Below are 22,246 nucleotides of genomic sequence, written 5' to 3'. Positions count from 1 at the left end.
ATAAATAAGAAAATGAAAAACTTACAACTATCCCTCAGAAATAACCACTGATAACATTTTGGTGTGTGTATATATATACACACACATACACAAATATATAAATATATATAATCTATATGTATTATGTATATTACATAAAATATGACACATATATAATACACATACTTACCAAATATATATATAGTATAGAATATATACATATTTCTAGTAATTTTCCTATGAATAACTAAGGAATTTAATCAAAACACATTATTTTTCTTTAATTGAGGTATAATGGACATATGATATTAGTTTCAGGCGTGCAACATAGTAATTCAACATTTGTATACATTGCAGAACGATTACCACAATAAGTCTAGTTATCATTGTCAACCTACAAAGTTAATATATTATTTTTTAAGATTATTTATTTGAGAGAGAAAGAGAGAGAGAGCAGGGGTAGGAGCAGAGGGGGAGGAAGAGGGAGGAGAAATGAATCTCTAGCAGACTCTGCGCTAAGTGTGGAGCCCATATGGGGCTCCATCTCGTGGCCCTGAGATGATGACCTGAGCCAAAACCAAGAATACAATGCATGACCGACTGAGCCATGCAGGCACCCTAAAGTTAATATTATTGACTATAACCCCCATGCTGTACATTATATCCTCATGACTTACTTATTTTACAAATGGAAGTTTGTACTTCTTGAAGCCCTTTACCTATTTTTCCCCTGCCAAACTCTCTCCTTTCTGGTAACCACCAATTTGTTCTCTGCATCTACAAATCTGAGTTTCACTTTGTTTTGTTTGTTTTGTTTTTACAATTCCACATCTAAGTGAAATCACGTGATGTATGTCTTTCTCTAATTTATTTCACTTAGCATAATAGCCTCAAGATCCATCCATGTTGTTGCAAATGGCAATATTTTATTCTTTTTAATAGCTGAATAGTATTCCTGTGTGTGTGTGTGTCTGTGTGTGTGTATACAAGCATCTCTTGTTTTACTGTGCTTTGCTTTCCTGAACTTCATAGATACTGCATTAAAAAAAAAAATGATTTGTGGCAACCCTGCACCAAGGAAGTCTATCAGCACCATTTTTCCAACAGCATTTGCTCACTTCATGTTTGAGTCACATTTTGGTAATTCTTTCCATATTTCAAATTTTTTTATTATTATTTTATTTGTTATGGTGATCTGTGATCAGTAATTACAACTTGCTAAAAGCTCAGATGATAACTAGCATTTTTAGCAAGAAAATATTTTTAATTAAGCTACATACTACATATATTTTTAGACAATGCTATTACACACTTAATACACTACAATATAGTGTAAACATAACTTTCATATGCACTGGAAAACCAAAAAAATTCATTTGACTCATTTTACTGGGATCTTTGCCTTATTCTAGTGGTCTGGAACCAAACTCTTAGTATCTCTGAGGTATGCCTGTACCATTCATCCATCAATAGAACATTTAGGTTGTTTCTATATCTTGGCTATTGTAAACAATGCTGCAGTGAACACAGGGGTGCATATATCTTTTTGAATTAGTGTTTAATATTCTTTGTATGGATACCCAGCAGAGGAATTGCTAGATCATATGGGTACTTGTATTTTTATTTTTTTGAGGAACCTCCGTACTCCCTCCCATAGGGGCTGCACCAATTTACACTCCCACCAACAGTGTACAAGGGTTTTCCTTTCTTCTACATCCTCACCAATACTTATATCCTATCTTTTTGATAATAGCTATTTTGGCAGGTTTAAGGTGATATCTCATTGTGGGTTTGGCTTGCATTTGCATTTCCCTGTGGATTGGTGACATTAAACATCTTTCTATGTGCCTACTGGCCATCTGTATGTCTTCTGTGGAAAACTATCTATTCCTATCTTCTGCCCATTTCTGACTCAGATTGTTTGTTTTTTATTGAGTTGTGTAAGTTCTTTATATATTTTGGATATTAACCCTTTTTGGATATATGATTTGCAAATATCTCCTCCTATTCAGTAGGCTGCCTTTTTGTTTTGTTGATGGTTTCCTTCATCATGCAAAAGCTTTTTAGTTTGATGTAGTCCCATTTGTTTACTTTTGCTTTACTTTTGGCAAAAAAAAAACTTCACTAAGACTGATGTCGAGGAGCTTACCAACTGTGTCTTCTAGGAATTTTATGGTTTTAGGTATTACAGTCAAGTCTTTAATTCATTTTGAGTTAATATGGTAAATGTAAGATAGTGGTCTAGTTTCATCCTTTTGCATCACTTTCCAGTTTTCCCAATATCATTTATTGAAGATACTGTCTTTTCCTCATTGCATAATCTTGCCTTTGCAAATGGCAAGATTTCATTCTTTTTGATGGCCGAGTAACATTCGTGTGTGTGTGTGTGTGTGTACCATTTCTTCTTTATCCATTCATCAGTCAATAGACATTTGGACTCTCTCAATAGTTTGGCTATTGTTGATAACGCTGCTATAGACATTGCGGTGTATGTGTCCCTTCGAATCAGTATTTTTGTATCTTTTGGGTAAATACCTAGTAGTGCAATTGCTGGGTCATAGGGTAGCACTATTTTTAAATTTTTGAGGAACCTCCATACTGTTTTCCAGAGTGGGTGCACCAGCTTTCATTCCCACCAACAGTGTAAGAGGGATCGCCTTTCTCCGCATCCTCATCAACATCTGTTGTTTCCTGTGTTGTTGATTTTAGCCATTCTGATGAGTGTGAGGTGATATCTCATTGTACTTTTGATTTGTATTTCCTTGATGGTGAGTGATGTTGAGCATCTTTTCATGTGTCTGTTAGCTATCTGTATGGCTTCTTTGGAAAAATGTCTATTCATATCATCTGCCCATTTCTTAACTGGATTATTTGGTTTTGGGGTGCTGAGTTTGATGAGTTCTTTATAGATTTTGGATACTAACTCTGTATCAGATAATATCATTGGTGGAGTCTTTAGGGTTGTCTATATATGGTATCATGTCATCTGCAAATAGTGACAGTTTTACTTTTTCCTTTCCAATTTGTATGCCCTTTATTTCTTTTTCTTGCTAATTACTATGGCTAGGACTTCCAGTACTATGTTGAATAAAAGTGGGGAGAGTGGCATCTTTGTCTTGTTCCTGATCTTAGAAAAAAACTTTCAGCCTTTTACCATTGAGTATGATATTAGCTTCAGGCTTGTCATATATGGCCTTATGTTGGGGTACATTTCCTCTATAACCAGTTTATTGATAACTTTCATTATAAATGGATGTTGAATTTTGTCAAATGTTTTTTTTAGCATCTATTGAAATGATATTTTTATCCTTCATTTTGTTTCTGTGGTGTATCACATTGATGGATTTGTGGATGTTGAATGATTTTTGCATTCCCTGGAATGCATTCCACTTGATCATGGTGTATGATTTTAATATTCATTGAATTCAGTTTGCTAATGTTTTGTAAGGCTTTTTGCATCTATGTGTATCAAGAATATTGGCCTGTAATTTTCTTTGTGTGGTGTGCTTGCTTGATTTTGGTATCAGGGTAACGTTGACTTCTTAAAATGGGTTTGGAAGCATTCCCCCCTCTTTAATTTTTGGAAGAGTTTGAGAAGGATAGGTAAATCTTTAAATATTTGGTACAATTCACCAGTGAAGCTATCTGCTTCTGGATTTTTGTTTTTTATAAAGTTTTTGATTACTGATACCATTTCCTTGCTAGTCTATTCAGTTTTCTATCTCTTCGTGATTCAGTCCTAGAAGAGGGTAAGTTTCTAGGAATTTATTCATTTCTTCTGGGTTGTCCAATTTGTTGGCATATAATTGTTTTAGTAGTCTCATGATCCCCGGTAGTTCTGTGCTATCAGTTGTACCTTCTCCTCCTTCACTCCCAATTTTATTTATTTGAGCCCTCTCTCTTTCACTGGTGATTCTAGCTAAAAGTTCATTGATTTTATCTTTTCAAAGAACCAGCTCTGAGTTTCATTGATCTTTTATATTATCTTTTTCATTTATTTCTACTCTGATCTTTATTATTTCCTTCCTTTTCCAGTGAGATTTTTACTTTCATTATGTTCTCTTGATATTATTTAGTGCCATTTCTTTTCAGCTTAAAAGTCCCTTTAATATTCTCGTAAGTCTTATTTAGTAGTGATGAACTCCTTTAGCCAGGTCTTTCTTGTCTGAGGAACTCTTTATCCTTCAAGTCTGAATGATAGTCTTGCTAGGTAGGGTGTCCTTGATTGGAAGTTTTTTCCTTTCAGTACTTTGAATTGGTCACACTGTACCCTTCTGGCCTTCGAGTTTCTATTCACCAGATGGCCTTATGGGGATTCCTTTGTATGTGACAATTTGTTTTTCTCTTGCTGCTTTTACGATTCTCTATCTTTAAATTTGCCTTTAAGATTCTCTCTTTATCTTTAAATTTGACATTTTAATTATCATGTGTCTTGGTGTGGATCTCTGGGTTCCTCTTATTTGGAACTCTCTGGGCTTCCTGAACCTGGATGTTTGCTTCCTTCATAGGGAAGTTTTCAGCCATTATTTCTTCAAGTAAGTCTTCTGCCTGTCTCTCTCTCTCTTCTCTTCTCTTTCTGGAACCCCTATAATGTGGATATTATTCTGCTTGATGCTGTCCTGCAGGTCCCTTAAGTTGTCTTTATTTTTTAAAATTCTTTTTTTTTCTTTTTGCTGCTCTGTCTGGGTAAGATCCATTGTTTTGTCTTTCAGCTTGCTAATTCATTTTTCTACTTCACCCAGTCTGCTGTTGAACCCCTCGAAGGTATTGTATTTTTCAGCTCTGTGACTTCTATTTGGTATTTTCTTATACTTCATGTCTCACTGTTGAACTTCTCACTGTGTTTATCCATTCTTCTCTGGAGTTCAGTTCAGTGATCATCTATATCACCATTACTTTGAATTCTTTATCAGGCAGATTACTTAGCTCTGTACCATTAAGGTCTTTTTCTGAAGTTTCATCTCATTCTTTCATTTGTTACATATTTTTTTGTGTCTTCACTTTGCCTGACTCTCTGTGTTTCTTTCTATGTATTAGGTGAAGAAGCTACCTCTGGTAGTTTTAAAGGAGTGGCCTTGTGTTGGTGATAAATCTGTTCAACCTTGCCCTAGCTCTTGGTTGTCTCTTGAAACTTTGTGATTGTCTAAACCACTTGATTCATTCTGATATGTTCCCATTGTTGAGGGTGTGCCAAGACCTGTCAGAGTTCCAAAGGGAAGAATCTCATTTAGCACCTAGTTTTGGGCTGACTAGAAGCCAGTCCCTCAAGTAGCATTTTCTAAAGTATGGAAATTATATATAGTCCTGTAGGGCCACAAGCTTAACCTCTTCTGGCCTCCATCCCAGGATATATAGAGGTATCCCCTAGGTGACAGTTGCAAAAATCAGAGTTCCAGATGAGCATATAAGCCTCATCTTATATAAGTTGAGTCATAGCAAGGCTAAAGAGGTGCACAAGGATGTTGAGTCATAGCAAGGCTAAAGAGGTGCACAAGGATGGTGTCTCCCTGCTTATGTTCCCTGGGTGTGTCTTCTTAGACTCTAGATCTGTGGGAAACCTGAAACCTGACCTTCAGGCTAAAGCACAGGCTAAGGAAATAGGACTTTTTCACAGGAAGACTGGGATTGTGTTTCAGTGTGCTGTCTTTTCAGTGCTCTGGGCTGGTGGCCTACCAAGAAATGTCTTTCCAATTATTACCTTTCCATGGATCTTGGGAATGCCAGCCCCTTCAGCCACCAGGGCTAGGTGATCAAGGGGCATATCCTGTGTGGACTGTATACACCAGCTGGCTTTAGCTAAGTAGCTAGAGAGGGTGGGGGTCAGGGCATACTCCCTAGCTTCATAAAGGCAGCAAGAAAATGTCTTGACTGCATCCACCCATGGTTTCAGGAATATAGCAGGAAAGTGTCTTATCTGTGCACACCTTTAATCTAAGAGCAGGAGAATGCCATGACTGCTAGCACTCACCAGCCCCAGCCAGGGAGCGGGAGAATGCCATAACTGTCTGCGCAATCTGGCTTCAGCAAGGTAGCAGGATGGTGCCACGTTCAAGCTCAGCCATCTAAGCTAGCAAGGTTGGTGGAGAGTGTTAACACTGACATCCACCAGTACTTTGGTCTCTGAAGAGAGTTTCAACACTCTTCCCCTCCAACAGATTCTTTAAGGATTTTATTTTTAAGTAATCTCTATAACCAATGTGAGGCTCTAACCCACAACTGCGAGATCAAGAGTTGCACTCTCCATTGACTGAGCCAGCCAGATGCTTTTATTTATTTATTTAAAGATTTTTATTTATTTGACAGAGAGAGAGATGGCAAGAGAGGGAACACAAGCAGGTGGAGCAGGAGAGGGAGAAGCAGGCTTCCCGCAGAGCAGGGAGCCTGTTGCAGGGCTCGATCCCCGAACCCTGAGATCATGACCTGAGCCAAAGGCAGACGCTCAACGACTGAGCCACCCAGGGGGCCCAGCCAGATGCTTTTAGGTAAGCGAATAAATCTCCTTCAAATATAGTCTAGCACTTTTCACCTTTTTTGTTTGTTTGTTTTTCTGGGTCTTAGAGCAAGTGAGACTACGCACAAGCCCTTTAAAAGTGAAATCTGTTTCCTACAGCACTTTGGGTCCCCTGGACATCAGCCATATTGGTTTACTAAGCCTGACATTTTGGGAGCTCATTTCTCCTGTGCAGATCTCAGGGTTTGGTGTAGCTGAGCCCCAACTCTTCCATCCTCTGGGGGAAGCACCAGACTGGTGAGATCCATCCCTATTGTATGTCACTATACGAGAGGAGGTGGGGGTAAGACCATGTATCTACCTCTCCTATCCATCTCGATGTGGTATTTTTATCCTTTGGTGTGAAGAAGTAGTTCATCTAGTTTTCAGATCCTTTTCAGAGGTAAATAACCCATGTGTAGCTGTAGATTTGGAGTGTCCATGGGAGGACGGGAGTTCAGGATCTTCCCATGTCACCATCTTACAGAAGTCCTCCTAAGACCTATGTTTCTGAAATAGTGTTGTATAAAATGCATTACTGACTTATCTAAATATTCTTTGTCATTCCACTGTTTAGATATGATATAATTTATCTAACTAGTTTCCTTTGCCATGGTTAGTTAGGTTGATTCCTTATCTGTGATACAAGGGAACATAAGAATCCATATATCTAATCACCTAATTTGTAATAGGATAACAAGAAGTTGAGCCAAAGGAGCAGCTATTTTCGAATGAGGGGACAAAAAAATGGTAGTTTAAATCTCTTTTCCATTCCCTTCAAAATCCCACAAAGAGTGACGTTTTATCTGTGTGTGTATATGTGGAAGAGGGAGTGGGGGAGTTGTAGGGACAGGTGCTGAAAAAATTGGAATAAGCCTTCCTGTAAGAAAACTTCTCAAAGATTTCTAGGAATGTTTCTGCTCCATTTAATAGTGTAAATGGCTATTGTGTAATCCTTTGATTTTCTTAAATTATTTTCAGAAAACAAAAGACACAGAAACCACTTCTCTATTCCTTTAATAACCTTTCTGAACTGTTGGGAGATAAACCCCCATCCCTGTTTTACCACCCTTGAGCTCCTCAGTCCACTTCACTAAGCTGATCCTATATTATGCAAATAGAGATCCCTATAAAGTAAAAGTCTGGTTAGGGTACAGCTCTTCAAATAATGATTAAGATGGGTATATTAGAATATTTATAGGTTTAAATAACAAAAAAATCTAAATAAAAAAATATTAAACAAAAAGGGAAGTTACTATCTCACTTGAACAAGAGGTAAGGAGAGCTCTAGATATAATAAATTAATTAAATACTAAATTTATTTATTAATGAACTCATTTAACACTGTTTAATATTTATTATAAATAAACAATTTCTGACAAGGGAATGGAATTACCATAATTGGCCTAAACTAGTTAGTATCTACCTGTTGGAGCTGGGAACAGGGTCAGTTTCCCACGAAGTACATGCTATGTGGAATAATGAAGCTTATCTCAATAATATCAGGCTTCTGTTAGCAGAGAAGAAAAGACGTTGGAGCAACAACAAAAAGTGTATGCTGAAGCAGAGTGACCATACTTACTCACCCAAGATAATCCCAATGGATACCTGTTATCCAGGATAAATAATAATAGAATCCTTTTTATTCTCAAAAGTGTCCTGGATGAAGTATAAAATGGTCATCGGGCTAGAAGCTGCATATTTTTTAAGATTTTGGACTTAAGTTTTAATTAAGCTCTAAGTTAATTAAATATCTTTGTTATAATTATATAAGAACATTGCTAAACCTGTAGTGAAAACACAAATAAGGTTTCAGAATGCATGGTCAGCCTAATAAAATTTTAAAGTAATTATGAAGCAATCCCTTTCAACTGAAAGAAGAAAGGTGATTTGTTTTAAAATATATTCAATAATTCAGAAATTAACTCATTTAGACTATGCTAGTTTCCAAACACTGAATATACAGAGTGATAAACTGGTCAATAAACCTCTTAATGTTTAAATACATAGTATGTTTTGGGCCACAAGTAGAACCACAGGACAAGAAGGACTGTTCAACAGTTCTGGAAATAGAGCACTGGAGGTTTTGGACCTAGTGTGTCTTAGTTCAAATCTTAGTTGTGTCTTACATGAACTGTACAACATTGAGCAAATTATTTAATCTTTCTGAGCCCCCTCCTTCACCTATAAATTGGGGACAATAATGGTCTCTACCTCATAAGTAGTTAATTCGTAGGTTGTATTAAATGAGTTAATGCTAGTGAATCACTGAGAAGAGTACTTAGTACTAAATAAATGGCAGGTGGTAGCAATAGCAGTCATAGTAGTAATAGTAGTCGTAATGTCATCCTGATCGACAACATCATCATCATCACATGGAGCCCAGGGAGCTGTCCGAGGGACCAGACATTAATGCCAAAAGCACACATATTTTCCCAAAACTAGTAATACAAAGAGACAATAAAGTACTTTGAAAAGTAGAATTAAGTGTAAAGGCAAAGCAGGAACAAAGGGTGACGAGAGAGGAGGTAGAGTATAAAGAAATCAAGGGTGAGATCAGGAATTGACTCATTAAATGCACTTCCTCTACTGTAAGTTCCTCTTATTTGCAGTTTGGCATATCACTAAACATCTAGCATAGATTGTTAAAGGGACTAAGGCTTCTCAGGGTCTCAGAGTAATGCTCTCCTCATTTCAAGAAAACATTTCTTAACACACAATTTCCTGAAGGCAGGTTCACATTGAAAACCAAAATCTCAAAGGAGATAAATAGTTGGAGACCAGAGTAAATGGGTTGTAGGTCTGGATAGAGGAATGGCCTTTAACATTTCTGAATAACCAGAGAGAAATATGTACAGACTATAACAAGGAAGAGAAATATAAAATAAAGGGCACTTGAACACTAAGAATATAACATTACTTAATATCGAATAACTAATTACACTTCCAGCCTTACTATATGAAAAAACTGAAATGTGAGCACAACTTCTCTTCCAGTTCACTTGCAGGAAAACATGAAGCATGTTTACTGCTGTTCAGCCCTGCATGCTGTCAGAGACACCCCGAACCCTGGGACTGACTGAGTCCTATGGAGGAAAAAGGGTCAAACTTATGGTTAAGAACTAGCAATTCTTGATAGATAACATTATTTACAATGGTAAAAAAGACTGTCAGATATTTAAGATGGTTCATTGTTTATATGAGAATAAATTGCATGTTTTGTATCTAATTGATGACAGAGTTAGTTGAAATTATTATACCATAAATAGTCCATAGTTGTGAGAACTGATGGGCTACTGGGTACCTAGAGACAAGAAAAATGTATTTAATGGATATAACTAAAAAGTAAGCATGAATCATTATCTAAGAAACAAATGAATAAAATGTATTAGCAAATTTTTTAAATGAACTATACATCTAAGAGGGGTATAAACTAAAACTATTTTGCATTTGGAAAAAACACAAGAGAAATTACAGAAGAAAGTATTTATTTGACAGATTCTTTATAAGATTGAGGAGAAATGCTATATTTAATTAGCAAATTCAGAAACTTTTCCAACAAAACCTTTTTATTGATCTTTCTTCTGTAAATATTTACTTTTAATCTGACCCAGGCAATCAAATAAGAGATCTTCATTTCTCTGCATCAGACTTTTCACATATCTTCAGGCAAATGCTCAGATCCTTGTAATTTACAAATTAAATATATCAACATATATTATGGTATCATATACTATTGTCATTATAATTTCACAGAATTCAAGATGCTAAGGTCACTTTAACTTCTTTTTTCCTCCTAAATTATTTCAGATGATAATATACACAAAATATATATTTTAAAATTCTTTATATAAATCTAATAGTTATAGTAAAAAAAAAAAAGCAAAACACAAAAAAACTTCATAGGACTATTTCCAAAAAAGGTTGCTCTCATGTGAACACATACTCTTAATTAATGAATAAAACACTCAAGATTACTAGCATCTTTTAGTAGGCTAAGGTTTACTGTTATTTTCCAACCTTAAGATTCTAGAGTGCACTTTGGCAAATCCATTCATTTGTGTTGTTTATTAAATAATCTGAGGCTACTGATCCATGCACTTAAGCAGGAAAAGGCAAAGAAAAAAAATCATCACACAATATTGTAGTCTCAAAAGTTTTTATTCACATAACTTTCTTACAGAGGACCCATTGTTTAAGACCAAAAATAATATGGCAATTGAGAATTATGGTTAACATTTAATTGTAGGGACAAAAATGAATATTTAGGCCCAATATAACAAGAATATTTATCCCTTGATATACTGAACATAAAAAGTATTCACATCTGTTTCACCGCTTTGCCTTCTTCATGGGCTTAAACCTGCCAAATTATTCCATTGGATTTCAGAGAATTCTCATATGGCAATCTATTTTATTTACTTTATCTTCAATAAAATGGTTCAGTGAGCATTAGCAACTCTGAGACACAAGTTTCAATCAGTCTTGAGGCAAAGGCGTCAATCTATATTAGACCTACTGTGCTGGGAGTTGCAGCTAGAAAGTTGGATAGGCAGAGCAACAACGAACATGTGAGCCAGACCTAATAAAGCCACAGTGAAGAGAGAGAAAGGTCTCCCCAGGCTCTCCCATGCATCACTTATACAATGCCAGGTGCTGGGTTCAACACATGAAGAGCTCCTTAATAAGGCTGACAGCGCAAAGAAGGCTTCAGCCTCCAACTTTATTTTACATGACACCTACAGTAATAGTCCTCTGTTCTCCAGCAGACAATAGTAAAAACTGGAATTGCCAACAGTTAAAAATGAGGTTTTTTATTCATCCCTCAGATATAATATAGGGGGGGAAAAAAACTAAAAAAAAAAAAAAAATCAAGCTGCATCACATTTCTGCTACAATATTTTCATACAATTACTAATGTTAACAGTAGTTTCAGGGGATCTTTCCTTACAAATTTGTATGACATTTTAAATATAGCTGCTGGATCAGATTTTAACCACAAAACAATCAGTAAGTTTGAGCAACAACTCATTTTGGAAAATGATATCATTAAAGACTAATTCCAAGAAATGTGGGGCAGTACTGATAGATGCCGTGAAAATGTCTCCCAAAGCACAAACTTTGTAATAAGTGATGCTGGTTCATATTTGATATGGGCTGTAAAAGGCAGATTATTGTAATGGTATTCTTTCCAGCAAATAAGACCATTAAAAATGTACTTAATGTTCAGTTGAATTGAAAAGCAGGCCAGTTAAAATCCATATTTTGATGTTGTGTATAATGGTATCAGAAATTTTATTAGTGGATCACTCCAAACCGCAAACTTAAAATTATAAATGTAAACTCTTTTTTTTTTGATAGAAATAAGTTTCCACCTTTTTTAAATATAATGCTGTCTTTCTGCCCAGGTTCTATGATCACAGTAGAATCAGTAAGAGTGAAACTTGGAATAACGGTTTAATATGAATTTATAAAAAAATGTTGCTCTATGACTTGCAGATATATACTTCTCAACCCACTTTTCTGGAGACCAAATGTATTATTTTTTAGTGAACTCAACATTTCAAAGCATAACACCCCCAATATGTGTTCATATATCCAGATACTTCCATATAATTCTGTCCTTTACAACATTAAAGAAGAGTAACAGAAAACTAGCATGATAGGTTAGTAGAACAGATTTTGCAAGCTCAGATTCTGTAAAAGAGTGTTTTAAGGGCGCCTGGGTGGCTCAGTTGGTTAAGCGACTGCCTTCGGCTCAGGTCATGATCCTGGAGTCCCTGGATCGAGTCCCGCATCGGGCTCCCTGCTCGGCGGGGAGCCTGCTTCTCCCTCTGACCCTCCCCCCTCTCATGTGCTCTCTCTCTCTCACTCTCTCTGTCTCAAATAAATAAATAAAATCTTTAAAAAAAAAAAAAAAAAAAAAAAAAGAGTGTTTTAAACTACTCCAATCAGCTCTTCTACAAAAGAACCAGTACCAGACCAGCAGCCAGACCTACCCAACGCCAAAAATGTACACTTCTCTAACACTGATGTGATCAACAAGCAAGAGATTAAAAGGGGCCTCTGCATATTAGAAAACCAGTATTACAGGTGAAATCTAAACATTTCACATTTTCTTCTCACCTGGCTCACTATCGTACAAATATACATGCTTATCAAATTACATTTACTTTAGAGATCATTATTCAGTATATTAATCCTTACATTCCCCACAAAGCCAAGGACAGTGATGAAATCTATGGAAAGGTATGATGCTCTGCAGGAAAAGCCCTAGGCTGGCTGAAAAGGAGGAAAGAAACAGGACAAGTACAATGAAGAGGTAGAGATGTAAATGTGCTTTAAAGAGATAGAGAAAAGAAAAAAACAATAGGATGTGAATTGACAAAAAGGTGGGCAAGTGTAAGGCAAGCAGTTCAAGGTATCTATATCAGAATAATGAAGAGAAAAGGTTAGTATTTGGGTTTTGGCAGATTCTGGAGAGTATAAAATACCAGGGTAGGCTGCATTTAGCCTTGGGTTAGCCAGCATGAAATAATGGATAAATCTTAGACAGGGAGGAATGACCTGTTAGGAGTAACACCATAAGCATAACTGAGAATAAAAGTTTACCATTAATGACAATATTTCTTTTTATTAAATAGTACCTAATTGTAAACATCTAAAGTAATAGGTGATATGAATTTTAAATTAAGAAGTTTATCATGCTGTGGCAGACAGACCCTAGGGTGGCCCCCATGTTCATACACTATAGAATTCCTTCCTCTTTTATGTGGGTAGGATTATGACTTGCTTCTAACCAATACAATATGGCAAAGGTTATGGGATGTCACTTCAATGATTATGTTAATACATATAAACACACTCTATATTCACATACATACACATACACATATGGCTTTATCTTGCTATCACACAGTAGAGACTCTCCTACTGGCTTTCTAGAAGCAAGCTACTATAATGTGGACTGCATATGGAGAGGGTCACACGCATGAGACCTGTAGATGGCCTCTAGGAGCTGAGGATCTTAGTCCTACAACCCTGATGAACTAAATTCATCCAAAAACCACTGAATTTGGAAAAGAATGCTGAATTCCATTTGAAAATGCAGCCTGGCCAATATTTTGACTGCAGCCTTACGAGACCCTGAGCTAAACTGTACCTGGACTCCTATCCCATGGAAACTGTGAGTTAACAAAAGTATATGTGTTAAGCTTTTAAATATGTAATATGTCATATAGCAGTAGAAAACTAATACACATGCTGACCAAAGCACAAAAATCACATTTACAGAATTATCTCATTTTTACCATTTCTTGGACCAAAGTTAGAATGCTATACAGCATATTTGCTAAATAGCCTGAAACTACAGTCAACTTGTGAAATTAATACAATAGGAAATAAAACGCCCAGTTTTTTTGTAATGTTTGCTATGAATTTATACATGTTTATATGAATTTATACATGTAGTCCTCAAGCCTACTCTGTAAAGTAGGTCCTATTATCTCTATATTCTAGACTCAGAAATTAAGGGTTAGACAGTTTAAACGGTTTGTCCGTGGTTTCACATACAGTAAGTCTGTCCTGGACCCAAGCTTCAAATCTAGGCAATCTGATTTCCAAGCCTCCATTCTCAAAGCTACACTCTATAGCCTGTCTATCTGCAGTTCTGTCCACTCTATTTCTTGCTAAGGAATATCAGCATGCCGTGAGTAGAAATCACTGACCCAGACCCTCGTCAGCCAAATCAGCTTCCTCTTTGGTCCATTTACTTTTCGATAACTTGAAAATTTGAGCCAATATATTGTCATGTATGATGCTTAATTTTTAACAAGTATTTATGAAGCTTATAGCAATTTCTCTAAGTATGAGAATAAAGTTTCTTTCTAGTACACTGAAATAACTAAAACTTATATTTTAATTGAATTTAATACTCTTATGATGGAAACTCTGAAAATAATTGTGACTATGATGAAGTAAAACACACACATATACATCCACACTCAGCCAACCACCACTTGACCCAAACACACAATGGGTCTCAGTTGTAAGTTATATGAAATAACATTTTAGTTACCATTTTAGAAGTAGAGGCTAGGGCAAGTTATTTAACCTCTCTGAGAGATAAAATGGGGATAATGCTAAAGAAATTGCTTAAAAAGAGGAAGATTCAACCAAGTATTCACTTTAGGGATTTGGGGAGGGGACGGAACACAATAGTGGCAATTGAAGAAAAAAACTGGTATTTCTTGAAAACAACTACATATCATGTGTTAAATTTTTACAATAATCCAACAAACCATTGTATCTGTCCCTGGTTTTACAATTTGAAAACCGATATGCAACAATTTAAGGAAATTAACCAAAGTTGATTAAAAATGCTAGCATATGGCTAGAGGGATGCAAAGCCAGATCTACCTGACTCGCAAATCCTTGCCTCTCCATCATGCCACTCTTCTCTTGTCATAATGCCTCCAGCTCTAGGGTCCATAATTCTATATATTCCCAAGGAAAAAAACACTTTTTCGGAATGTATTTTTTCATTAAGATGAACCACTGCCATTTTGCATATGCATTATTTCCACCAATATGTGGCTGGTCTTCATTTAAAAATATAAAAACTACTATAAGCATACGCCTAGAAAAAGTCTAATTAGCAAGTTACAGAGGCAGTTTTGAGAACTAACCTTTTTATGTTTCCCTTCTGGGAAAAAGACTATTTTCTAAAAATCATTTCTTTCATGGTTTCATGATGTTCATTGTCAGGTACCTCCCACTTACAAGTCTTAAATCTCCCTATTATTATTAAAACAAATGTCCTATTACTCAAAAAATGAGGATTTAAATATTAAAAGTTCTTACAAAGACAGAATGTATCAACAAAGCCACTGTCTATAGTAAGCATAAAGGACTTAACCCAGAAAAAAAAAAAAGATTGGGCTTTAGCAGATAGTCTAGTAATACCTAATTGTTTATTATTTATTATTAACTATAAAATCACAACAGGCTATATTAATTTTCCCAAATCATTTAAATTCTTTGTGTTTTAGTTTCCCCACTTACTAAACATAGGATAATAAGGTCATCCTTATGTCATAAGCAATGCAAGAGTAAAATTAATGAGTTTAGTTAAAGAGTAAAATGAAGTAAAAAGTTGCCAAAGTGCTTTAACAATCTTAAATCCTAAATAAATGTGGAATCATTTTCTTTCTATATCTGGCAAAATAATAAAGTTGGTACAAAATAAGAAGTCCATAGGCAAAACAGTAGGTAAAATGCCTGAGAAATATTTGACTATATAATTCAAGCACACTGAAAAAAATCTCTTAGGGAAGATATGCAACCTCCATCTGGAGAAAGTTTCAGAAATGGGTAGAGCAATATAGGCAGAACAACAAGGATCCTGAGGCCTGTCCTACACTTTCGGTGAACCCCACTGATAAAGAATTCTGGGGTGGGGTGGGAAAGAAATAAAAATAATTCAGAAGAAACCAGACACCATGGTTTCCTTCTCTTTGGGGTTAAGACTAGGATGAGAAATGATATAAACTGCTCACCTAAAATTTCTTTTAGTTTTCTTTTTATAATTATATTTTTACAGATTTGGCCAGCTATAACATACTGCTTGACTGATACCATAGTTCAGTGGTGACACTGAAAAAATAATTCTACAGAAACATTATATATTGAGTACGAGTAGGAAATAAATCTACATCTTTTGGAAATGCATCTCATGCCATGTCTGTGACCCTTGTTTTATACCAAACAATGGATTTAAAGTTCTCTAAATTGACACTGTAAACATCAAGGAAAATTTCCATTAGATTTAAAGAAGTACAACATTAAAAACAAACAAACAAAAACAAATGCTTTCTAAACAGCTGATTTGCTAGATCTCAAAAAGTTTCTAAGAAAAATCAAAGTTTCAAAAAAAAATCATTACCAGTACATTATTCTCTTTATTTTTGGCATTTCTAGATTCCCCCCAAAACCTCAACATCAACTCAATCTTAATAAAGTAATACTGAAAACATGAGTATAAAAAATCGCATAATGATAACCAAAAATAATCCAAGTGCTTTTCTTGACTAATCATTTCCTTTCAATATTTCAAAACCAAATTCATCTTCTGCATAAATTTGTAATAATTTTCAAAAAAAAAAAGAAACCAAGTTTAATAGGAAGGGAAAGCACAGCAAGGAGTGAAATGGGAAAGGCAAGAGAAGCGACAGTGGTAAATATTCCTATAGTCATACTATAGGAACCACAAGTCTCTGTGGTTCACTAATAACTTTAACATCTGGGCAAAGATACCTAACCAAACAATTAAAGAATAAAATAAACACTAGAAAAACAGACAAAAGCACAACGAACCAAAAAGAATTATCAAAAGGCCACTTACGAATTTCTCCCAGATCTTCCACAAGACTTTCGAGTCAACCTTGATATGGAGTCCTAGGTAAACTCAATCCCAGCATCACATTAGAATAGCCCTGTTAATAGAAACAAATAACTGTCAGTGCTTTAAAAATTAATTTTAAATTTTTGTCACAATTAGTTCAATGACTTCATAGCACATAAAACATACTCAAACTCAAATAAAGATAACTGTTAATGCATTCATTGCTTTGGAACTCTTCAAATATGTACGAAAATGCTTTTCTACATTTTAATTTTGAGAAGTTTAAAATCTATTGTTTGGACCAAAGCAAGGACCATGGAGACAGCATGGGATGCATTTCTAAGAGATGCAGATTTTATCTCCCACTCTTACATTGATTTGGCAGGTTTAAACTTTTGGTGATTAAATTTTATAATTTATAGAATACAATTATTTATGTCTCAAGATTCCCAACTGAAAACATGACTGATTTCAATTGCCTCTTCAATACATACTTAATGAGCTTTGTAGGCTTTTCCACAATTAACACATTGGTCGTAAGCATTTTCTCCTTATAATTGCAATGTAAGGGTTATTACCTTAATAGTTACTTGAATGAGTATTTCCTAGACCCATTTCCTACTTAGCAACTCTCTTTTCTAGTCTCTTCCTTCTTTAATCTGAAAGATTTAGCTCATACCTTTCTTAGGCTAAAATAAGTGTTCTTAAGGACCAACAAAATTACAGAATTTAATAGTACACAGGTAATAAATGGATTTTGATTGACACACCAACTTGATTGATTGTTAGTGACCACATGGAAAGCTATATGGAGATTAAATCTGAGTTTAGCAGGAAGGAGTCCTGTATTCTATTAGCAATGCCTTCCACAGGCATTGAAAAGGATGGATGACATCATATACCATTTAGACATTTCACTAATTTTATTTAAATTGTTTCCAAACACTTCTGGCTAAAAATCCTTTCTTCCAATAAAATCTTAGTGACGGGTCAACTAGTTACACAGATAAAAATGAAGTATTCAAGTATTCTGGTTGAATCAGAGCCCCCAGTATTCAGTACCACCCGTTCTTTTCCCAGGTACCTTGGGGGTATTCTACAAAGTCTCAGGTATTCTGCAAAGCATAGTTTGAAACCATTATTTTAGTTATCAAGGTTAACACGAAGTCACAAAAATTAAGGTAATTCAAATGCCTGTTCTTCACATTCTAGCAGTCTTTCTCTATTGCTTCTATTGTTCATTTGTCTCTTAATGATAAAATTTTGCACATGAGCAGGCTCCCCTCTTGATTTCCCTTGTGTTAATCTTTCTTCCATAATAATTTTTTGCCTGCTATATGCCACCAAAAGAAATAGATTTCTTATTAATATGTAGCAATCTAAATTATTTCCTAATTCCATATTGGCTTATTTTCTCCTTCCCATTTTCATAGATATCAAATTTTCCTAAATCAATCTATAAATTCTAGATTTTTAAATAAAATCCACAAACCCACTTTAAAAGTATATGCTATAGCTCAAAGTAAACTTCAAAAATAAAGGACAAAGAGGGGCACCTGGGTGGCTCAGTCATTAAGCATCTGCCTTCGGCTTAGGTCTTGATCCCAGCGTCCTGGGATCGAGCCCCGCATCGGGCTCCCTGCTCCTCGGGAAGCCTGTTTCTCCCTCTCCCACTTCCCTTGCTTGTGTTCCTGCTCTCACTCTCTCTCTCTCTCTGTCAAATAAATAAATAAAATCTTTAAAAAATAAATAAATAAATAAAGGACAAAGAGAGGGAATCCATTCTACCAAATATTAGGTTTACTGCCAAAGCCAGGTGCAGACAGGGAAATGGAGTTTGGAAATAAACCCACATATCAATCGGAGTTTTATATAAGGTAACATCACAAAGTAAAAGAAAAGGTTGGTGCTGAGTTATTGTATGGACAAAGAAAAACCGTCTCAGAATCTGGCAAAAAATAAACTTAGCTCCTTATTTTATACCATGTACGAATTTGGATTCCAGTGAGATTAAAGGGTTTTAAATGTGAAAGCTATCCTTTCAAAGCTAATAGAAAAACTTAGGTGACTATTTTTGACACCTAAAATTAAAAAATAATTCTGAAACAAGACCTAAAATAGTAAGGCATAAAATTGATAGATCTGGCCAAACCAAATGAGAATTTTTCAATGAATGATACCATAGATAAATTTTATAAATAAACTGAGAGAAGACTTAAAACCAACAAGGAATTAATATTAAAATATATATTCAGAGAAAACTAATAGAAAAATGAGCAAAAACCCTGAACAGGCAGTTTCTCAGAGGGGGAAGCTAGAACAGCTATCAAGTATAGTTTAAAATGTTCAAAATCACTAGTTATTGGGAAGATACAAATTTAAAAAAAAAACAGTAAGATACCACTTCATGCCATCAGAAGAGCACATTTGAATGCTGGATTCTACACTGTGTTGGCAAGAATACAGAAAGATGAGCACTCTTTTGTTTACTGGTAATGGAAGCATAAATAATACAGTTATTCTTTAAAGTAATTTGGGAGACCTAAAATACTTACCTGTTCTTTATGGACCCAAAACACCCTATGCAGATATCAACTGTAGAATATGTTAGCTTAGATTTTATTCACTTTTTTATTTGCATGCTTTTCTCTCTCACTAGTTTCTTCATTTTCATTATTCATTTGAAATGAATTCATTATTCATTATATCAATTTGAAAAATAGATAAATCAAGAACTAGCAATAAGCATATCATTTGCAATTATGGATATATAAAATAAATTGTGGATATGAATGCCAGAAACTTGTTACTTCTATATAGTTGGTCTGGGTAGTAGGAAGATACAAGGCAGAAGAATGCTATTTTTCATTATAATAAGCCTTCTGTCATTTGATTTTTTAACTGTGTGCATGTATTTCTTTGATAAAAGTCAAAATTAAATACAAAAGATAAAGAAGCTAATTTTAAAAGTAAACAAATAAGTTATCACCACAATAATACACAGTTGCATTTTTATTAAAATAAAATTTTATTTTATTTAAATAACCATTATTAATTTATCATTATTATTTAATATTATTTATATTACTTAAATAAGTATGTATTATTTTAGAAACTTAAAGCTCAAGAAAGAAAATATAAAATATGTCATAGATTACTGATCACAATTCTCATAATGATCACTTAATTTAAAAAACAGCAACAACGACTTCAGCCAGTAAAGGAAAAGGCAAAACCAGAGCTAAAGAGGCTAATTAGAATTCTCTTGCATACACACATTCACACACATTGATTGGTTGACCAAGCTCTAAGATAAAACCATAACCCTGCTTTCATAGTGTGCAGTATAATGAGGAATACGTAATGAATAGTTATTACAGTGTACTGAGCAACATGGTATATATATGAATATATATAGGCAGCACTTAATTTAAGTCAAAGAAGAATTTCTGGATAAAAGGATCCCTATGTGGTTCACATTTACACATTTCTTCTAGCCTTTTAAAGTGCATTACGAATTTATTTAACGTTTGTTGTGGTAGGAGAGGAGATCATCACTCTCATATTCACAACGGGTTTGACCTGTTTTCTTTAAAAACTGTATTCGATGAAGAGAACAATTACTAGGTGGTTTAGTTTTGTTGTATTTATTTTTTCTAAGAACTCGCTGATACTCAAGAAAGAGATTTAGTGTTCTAATGTGTCACTGGAATTCTTTGTTACTATTTTCTACCCTCCTGTCTTTTAATTAACAAAAATGAAGATATGTCCTAAAAGAAATACTATCATTTAATTGTTTTTTAAACAAAAAAGAAAAAAATTACATTGTACAAAGCTTAAGTGTAAAATAAGTGTCTTCTGAATGCTACCGCAAAATAGCACAACACAAATCCTTAGTCTTGTGAATCCCACAGTTTGGAAGAATATACTAAAAATATCTGAAGTAAATAAAATACATTTGTTATGTAGGTTATAATGTGTAAACTGATGCTCAAAAGTAAAAACCGCACTAACATTTTCAGTTCTGTTTTCATATTATACAGTATAGGTCTTCTTGGGGAATGGTGAGAACTAAGAATTATTTTATTATCTAGAAACAAGCTAGTTAACTCTAGCCAGATAAGAGTAAGCAAATAATTGCTCATCGGTTACAAAGGCTTGATAGTATAACCAACACTTCGTTGAGAATAGTTAAACAACAAAACCCCAGCAAAACAACAAACGCCTAAGTTTAATTCCAGTTGTTGGGTAATGGGGATGTAAGCTAGCAGGATAAAAGAAACAACCATGGGCTTCTGGGGAACAGGGGAAGTTACTTTTCAGAAGGCAGACAGTCCATATTCTATATGAACAGCTGTTCTATTCCTAACAAAACTTAGGAAGGGCTCAGAAAGCATTTTCCAGCAGGCATTTACATGAAAGGAACATCATATTGTTATCATTTGTGCAGATGTTACAAATATTAAGAAAGGAAACAGCTTAGATTTTTAAAAAGCTGGCTCTGCAAAGGTTAAATACTATGAAACTGCATTCAGAGATACATAACATCACTATAATTAGCAACCCAACTCTGGTTAAAACCGTGTGAAGTCCGCAAGCACAGGGATGCTTGTCTGCTCAATTCACTTTTGAGTTCAATAAACCCAACCTGCTTCCTTGCACGTAGTAGGCAGTCAATAAATATTTGTTGAATCAATGTATTCATTCATTGACTAATCAACATGGACCTGGATAGGCATGGGAATCTAAAACTGAAATTTTAGATAAAACAGACGTATCTAAACCAGGACAGAGATACTGCCTTTGTAATCCGGAGACAAAATTTAATTCAGTGATTTTTCAAAAAAGGTAAGACATGGAAACAAAGGAGTGTTCTGTTCCACTGCCTTGATTTACTATGGCACAATATTCATTTGATTTTGGAAATTAAAATAATATTGAGAACGTAGTATAGAATACCATTTCGAAAATTTGAAAAATAGTGATTTAACCTACACCTTAATAAAGTAGGATTTTTAGTTTTGGTACCTAATACTGGAGCCGTCCTGCAGTGATGACTGCCCAAGATGCAAAGCTTTGAAGCTTGTATAAACATATACACATAAATACTAATTATAGCTAATTAATCTACATGAAATTTATTCTATGAGTTTGGTTCTCAAATTATCCTCCTGCCATCTTTATGGAGTAGAAGGTAAAGGGAGATCCCAGAATTGCTAAAAAGATGTACTCCAATTACCAATAAAAACTTAGATTCACTATCATTTAGCCACATCGGGTGAATCATGTAAGCATTATTATCTCTGCAGAACGGGGCCTATGCAAGATTTATTCTTGTTGGGCTGACCCACCCCACAGTTAATAGCATCCAGATC

At 34.8% G+C, this 22,246-nt stretch overlaps 1 protein-coding gene across 7 annotated transcripts in view; it reads right to left on the bottom strand.

Annotated features, from left to right (window-relative positions):
• Positions 1-22,246, bottom strand: part of FOXP2 (forkhead box P2) — a 548,352-nt gene that overhangs the window by 372,305 nt on the left and 153,801 nt on the right. For all 7 annotated transcript variants that reach the window (XM_036068397.2, XM_036068383.2, XM_036068390.2 and 4 more), the window contains one exon: positions 16,872-16,962. The gene's annotated coding sequence lies outside the window, so the exon portion shown is untranslated. The remainder of the gene's footprint in view (positions 1-16,871; positions 16,963-22,246) is intronic.

Source organism: Halichoerus grypus, chromosome 12 (assembly GCF_964656455.1).
Source record: "Halichoerus grypus chromosome 12, mHalGry1.hap1.1, whole genome shotgun sequence".
Classification (NCBI taxonomy): domain Eukaryota; kingdom Metazoa; phylum Chordata; class Mammalia; order Carnivora; family Phocidae; genus Halichoerus; species Halichoerus grypus.
Note: the sequence above shows the minus strand (reverse complement) of the source record. Positions and strands in the feature narration are given on the sequence as shown.